The sequence below is a fragment of the Rhagoletis zephyria genome, unplaced genomic scaffold (assembly GCF_001687245.7).
Source record: "Rhagoletis zephyria isolate East Lansing unplaced genomic scaffold, Rhagoletis_zephyria_1.1 Rzeph_scaffold_01341, whole genome shotgun sequence".
Classification (NCBI taxonomy): Eukaryota; Metazoa; Arthropoda; class Insecta; order Diptera; family Tephritidae; genus Rhagoletis; species Rhagoletis zephyria.
In genome coordinates, this window is record NW_016158425.1 from 97,376 (window position 1) to 103,960 (window position 6,585).

Genomic DNA, 6,585 nt, shown 5'->3' on the forward strand with positions numbered 1-6,585 from the left:
CAAAAAAAAAACAATGGTGGGAGTTACCGAATACCGAATTAAGACCTTAACGAGTATAGTCTGAATACCCTTAATATTTTAGCTGCCAAAAATCCGCTATTCCAAAGTGCTAAAGAATTTGTTTAAGTATGAATATTATTATGTCAAAATGTATGTACATATGTGAATGCATAACTAGGGGAAGAGGTCTATAATCACTAATGACTATAATTTTTAAAATCTATTGGTTTTCCAAAATATTAAGTACGAAGACTCTAAACTTTTAAGTATTTAATTTTTGTGTTTAACAACTGGTGAAGTGTGGTAACTTCTGACCACTCTTGATGTTTAAAGAATATGTGAATACAAAATTTCGTGGGTTTGATCTTGAATAGGCCTGGCCTTTCTTAAATTTTTTGTATCTACCTCGAAACTTTTCTTGTATCGGAAAGGAGGTTTTTCTATTATTTTACTTTCAAGATTTTGGAGCAATTCAAATAAAATTTTTCAAATTTAAAATAACTGCTGGAAAATCCTTTATTAATTAACGTATATGTACATATTTATTTATTTAGGCTACAGGAAGATTTTTCTTACAGACCACTGAAAAAAGGTACATTAACATATTTATAACATATCAGTCTACCTTTGTATGCAGCGGGCGGAAATACCGCAATGCTAACGAGCGGTTGATTATGGCCAAAAAGGCTGGGTTTCCGTTCTATGCTCGTATTTTCTTACGTGTGCTAGTTCCAGTGGAAGAGCAGCAGCAGTCTGGAACCATTATAATTGCATCAAATAAGTAAGTACTAATCAGTTAAAGATATTGTGAAGTTTGTCCGTCCCCAGTTGAAAAAATTACTCTGATTAGTTAACTGTTTAAGCAAAGTTTTGTGAATTATAAATATAAGTAGCGATTCAGATGTGTCGAGGCAATCATAGTGTTTGTTAAAATTTTGGCATAAGCAACGAAAAGCATGATGCATTTCAAACTTTGATTTATAGATACTCAACACAATAGGCTTAAAATATGTCAAGGGTCGTGTGGGAATACAAAAATTTATCGGACTCAGTAAAAAGGGACTACTTAGCTTAGTAAGAAAATAACCCCAAGCATCTCTCTACAACTCTAAAGCGTCGGNAGCAAAGTTTTGTGAATTATAAATATAAGTAGCGATTCAGATGTGTCGAGGCAATCATAGTGTTTGTTAAAATTTTGGCATAAGCAACGAAAAGCATGATGCATTTCAAACTTTGATTGTGGGAATACAAAAATTTATCTGACTCAGTAAAAAGGGACTACTTAGCTTAGTAAGAAAATAACCCCAAGCATCTCTCTCCAACTCTAAAGCGTCGTCAAATCCATAAGCTTCAGGCGGTCTTTGTAGGGTGGGAGAATTTTAGAAGCATTCCAAGATAAATTTTGTTGAGCAAATAAACGTAACTGCACAGATTCTAACCTGTCAATATGTGTTTGATAACAAGGATTCCATACCACAGATGCATATTGCAAAATCGGTCTTATTAATAAATATGTATATCATCTTTATCCATTTCTCAAACGTAAATAAGAAGAAAAGTATTCATAATCAGTTAAGATAACTAATTATAGTATATATACAGTATATTTTGCTTTGCTGCCTCTATGCTTAAGTGCACATTTAAGATACCTACCCCAAAATGCGCATCAAAAGCATTATTTTTAACATTTATAAGGAAACTGCTCCGATAGATGCATTCAACATACCTGCACATTGGCGATACCTGTCTTAAAAATTGAGCGACTAGTATCAATTACACAGGTCTGCAAAAAATGGGTTCGGAATGTTCTATAAAAAAGTCTCCATGTTTGTGAATGTAATCGACCGTATCACGTCTCATGTTATCTCAATGGATTTTCGAATATCGAAAAATTCACAAACATGGAAACTTCAAAATGCGATATCTCAGTGAAAAATAAAGATATTTAAGCAAACTCAACGGCAACGGAAGACTTATACTTTAAAATACCACGTTTACTTTTTTATGAAGAGCAAAATCTGCGTAGCTACATAACCTCAAANAGGATATCTCAAAATCCTGACGTGATAGAGCAATTTAAGCCCCGGATTCGGATTCTACGCAAAAAATTACTTCGAAAATGACCCTACACTTTCCTAGACCAAAACGTTGTTGACCTGTGTTATCAATCAAAGTATTACGTTTACCTACACTGGCCCTACAATTACCTAATTTTACAACCTTTTATTTATTTTGCTCATCTCGCAGAACAACAAAAATGGCTATCAATTTATGTAGTTATATAGATAATTAGATAACATTCGGTAAAAATTTCGCTTGCAGTAATTTCTACATGGTAAGTGCTCCGCCAATATTTGGTTTCATAGATACCTTCCTCATTGAAGTAGTAAAGAAAATTCGCTTAAGTGCCTTTTTCGGTTACGAGCACAAGTTTTTCGTGCAAAGAAGGATGTGCAGCTAAGCAAAATATACTGTATATCATTATTTCTTTATTCGAGGTCTTCCGATTCTGAGAATGAAGTCAGTCAAGTGAAAAGATTTTTGTTTTTATAAGTTTGAACCATCTATTTTGATTTATTAGTTTTAATTTTGTCTATAAAAATATAGTGCATGCTAAAACGAAAAACACGTAACTCAAAGGGTTAGGCTGCGTTTCTCCAGATTCATTTAAGCGAAAATTAATTTAATTTTAAAATTTTTGGTTTCACCAATCAATTTTAATTTGTTTTTAATTTGTGTTTAAGTGACCTATGCTCTTCAATAAAATAAAAATTAAATCAAATTAACCACACTCAGAGATGTCAAACGTTTAGTCAGCTGATCAATATACACACACCACAAGTTTGTGTATCAGCTGTTTACTTGTATACCAGCCCTGCTTTTACAACCACTTTTAGCACGGTGCCTCCATATTTTTACTCACCTAAAAAAGAGCTTATGAAACTGAAAATAATTTAAATTTAATTAAATAAAAAATTAAATTATAGTTAATTTCCACTTAAATAAGTTTGGAGAAACGCAGCCTTTAAGCTGAGTTATGCAAGACTTAGACTTGACATGACTTACCTAGGAACTTAGAAACAATTACTTAGCATGTCACCTATTACAATTAAAATAAATGTATTTACACGTCCAAATTGTGATTTTTTGTGTTAATAGCCCGAACACAATGAAAACTACAAGCTACGGACCACAGCTGTCAAATTATTTCAACACGTACTATAATGTAGATAATTCTTTTGCGACGACCGGCCTACGCGACGACTGTGGTTGTGGCCAGATAACATCTATTTCTATTTTCCAGCAACAGATAAGGTTCTTCCTCTTCTTTTATGTCAAACTCATACAAATTCGCTGCCGCGTTCAAAAAAATCATGTCGTCATAGACAAAGCGTTTAGATAATGAAGATAATAAATTGGAAGCTGTGGCCCGTAGCTCGTCGTTTTCAATGTGTTCAGAACCTAGCGTTTTTTTCCATTAAAAAAAAAATCGAATATACTTTGTATGGAAGAAAACGCTTAACAGGTCAGTGAAAAAAAACCTCAAAAATCAACGCGTTTTTGAGCTAATTCAAACTTGCACAATGTTACACTATATTTGAATTGGCTTTAAACTGCATACCCGCATTTTTTCTGGAAATTCCAATTAATAAGTTTGAAATTTCGATGACTTTTTTTTGAACTTCGTCGAATTGTTATAAATCTTTTACAAAGTCTAAAAGATTGAGTTACATGTTTTTCGTTGTAGCAGGCACTCTATTTTTCAAAAAAAAATAATAATTTAAAACTAATAAACCAAAAGTGGATCTACTTGGATATAAGACTAGGCCAACAATTATGTTTTTGGTTTCAATGGAATTTGGACAGATCCAAAGCTATATTTGGGCTATTCAGTATAACTTTTCAAAGTTTCTTAAAAATTCATGTTGATACAGAATGAAAATGAGTTTTGTATGGAATTTTTAAAGCGCTAAATCAGACTGCAAAAATGTTGATCAAAACCTGAAGATTATGAAAAGGTTAAGTTTTTATATAACTAGCTTTTTTATGATCTACAAGTTTTGATCAAAACATTGAGCTACCGTCCTTCCTTGAGCGCAATTTGACAGAATATTTCTGGCCAAGTCCGGATGCTCTGCATATATTCCGCAATAATATCTTTTTTTTATTGATTTCTTTTATGTTTGTCCTTAAATACAAAAAATTATTAAAGTTTGTTTTCACTAGAAATATACTAACGTTTTGTCGTTTTATAATAATTTTGAACTTCTCGATACAAAATTTACTATTGAATGGTGTTTCGAACGATTCTACTCGAATGTGTCTGCTCGATTACTTCGATTACTTTTGCTCGATCACGGATGAGGTGATGCCAAAACAAAAAATTTCGAAAGATATTTCTCGATCACGAGAGCCGTGATTCGACCCCTGCTAAGGAGCTTCAGATTTAGCCCTGCGCTTGATAAAAGCAACACTCATTTAGCCCTAATTAACCCAGGAGCTTATGTGAGCCTTGAGTTCTAGCCTCGGATCCATAGTTACACTTAAGTCAATCAAATTTGTTAATTGCTCAAAATTGTGGTCAGATATGATATAAGAATATGTATATGTAGAACGATTTTCTAGAAAAAGGACTTGAATTTAAAATAAATTGAGTGACATGGAGATTGCACTTACACAGTTAGGTCATCTTGCAAATGCTCCCTATCATGTGCAGTACTAATATAAGTATGTACGTACATACATACTTCAATAGGTTAACATCATCAACGTACATTAAGCCTTTCGAGTAATCCAATACCTTAGGAAGATCATATATAAACAAAATAAACAAAACGCCAAGATGGCTGCCCGAGTAAAGCCCCATGTGACAGGTATTACAATTTAAAAAAAAAATGCTGTTTGCTTTAAATTTTTTTTTATGTTTTTCTTGATATTTTACTAATCAACGGTCAAAGTAGGTAAATGAAATAACGTCAGTAATCTATTCAAGAGTAATTTACATCGCTAGTTTTTATACCCGAGCGCACTTGTGCACAAGGGTATTATAACTTTGTTCACATAACGGTTGTTTGTAATAGGCAAAACGAATCGAGATAGATATAGACAAATGTATACATAAATGATCAGAATGAAAAGAGAAATCGATTAAGCGGTGACTGTCTGTCCGTCCGTCCGTCCGTCCGTCTGTCCGTCCGTCCGTCCGTCCGTCTGTGCACACGATAACTCGAGTAAAAATTGAGATATCTTAACGAAACTTGGTACGTGAACTTCTTTTGGGCGTGGGACGGATGGTATTGAAAATGGGCGAAATCGGATAATAACCACGCCTACCTCCCATATAACGGTAATTTTAAGAAATACGAAAACTGCGATATTTTAGTAACTACTGAAGATAATTCACTCAAAATTGATATTTACAATGAGTTTTAGACGAAAAATAAGAATATTAAAAAATTTTGGCAAATGGGCGTAGCCACGCCTACTTATGGTTACATGCGTATATCTTGGTAACCGCTGCACCAATTTCTTCCAAACTTGGCACAGTTGTTGGCCCTGGTACAGCATACCAAATGGCCGAAAATTTTTAAAATCGGACAATAACCACGCCCACATCCCATATAACGGTAATTTCGAGAAATACAAAATCTTCGATAAATCAGTAAATATTGAAGCTAATTTATTCAAAATTGATGATTGCAACAATTCTTTACCAAGAAATACGTTTATGACAAAATTTTGGAAAATGGGCGTAGCACCGCCCACTTGTGATCACATATATGTATCTCGCTAACCGTTCTAGCAATTTGTACCAAGCTCGGTATGGTTATTGTGCTTGCCACATAAAAGCAAACCGTTGAAAATTGTTGAAATCGGACTAAAATTACGGCCGCTTTTCATATAACGGTAAATTTCAGATATGCTTGAAATTTCAATATTTCGAAATTTAAGGACGCTAATTTACTTAAAATGTATACACCCCGGCTTATCATGTAGCGGTAGCTTTCGGAAAGGTGGAAAACATATATTTAATACTTGCGCCGGGTATTTAATGTTCGGCTCCGCCCGAACTTAGACTTTCTTACTTGTTTTTTATTATATTTAGCTCTTGTTTAAAAAATGTTCCTAGTTCCTACCGCCGCAGAATCGCCAGAAATCCAAAAAAAGCTAACCAAAAGCCTAAAGGTCTGATTATGCATACTTCGCATAACTTCGCACTACCATTTGTGATCAAAATATAACTTAAGAAAATGTAAAGCAAAATCTAAACTCAACAGATTGCTAAGTTTTTAAAAGTTCTGCTAATTTCGGAATAATGAAATACAAACAAAGTATATACGAAATTACAGTTTGAAGTTTATGCGAAGTTGTGCGAAGTTATGCGAAACATGCATAATCAGACCATAAAGCTAAATGTACAAGGTAGGAAATCGCTAGAGTTTTACTGAAATAAAAATCTCCTCTCTCAATTGAGTTTACATGGTAGAGCAACTCTAGGAGATATTCACTCTCAGTGTTGCCGCGCCGTCTCAAGAAAATGTATCCCTGACCAAGCCAAAAATGTATCCAAATGTATCCAATTTT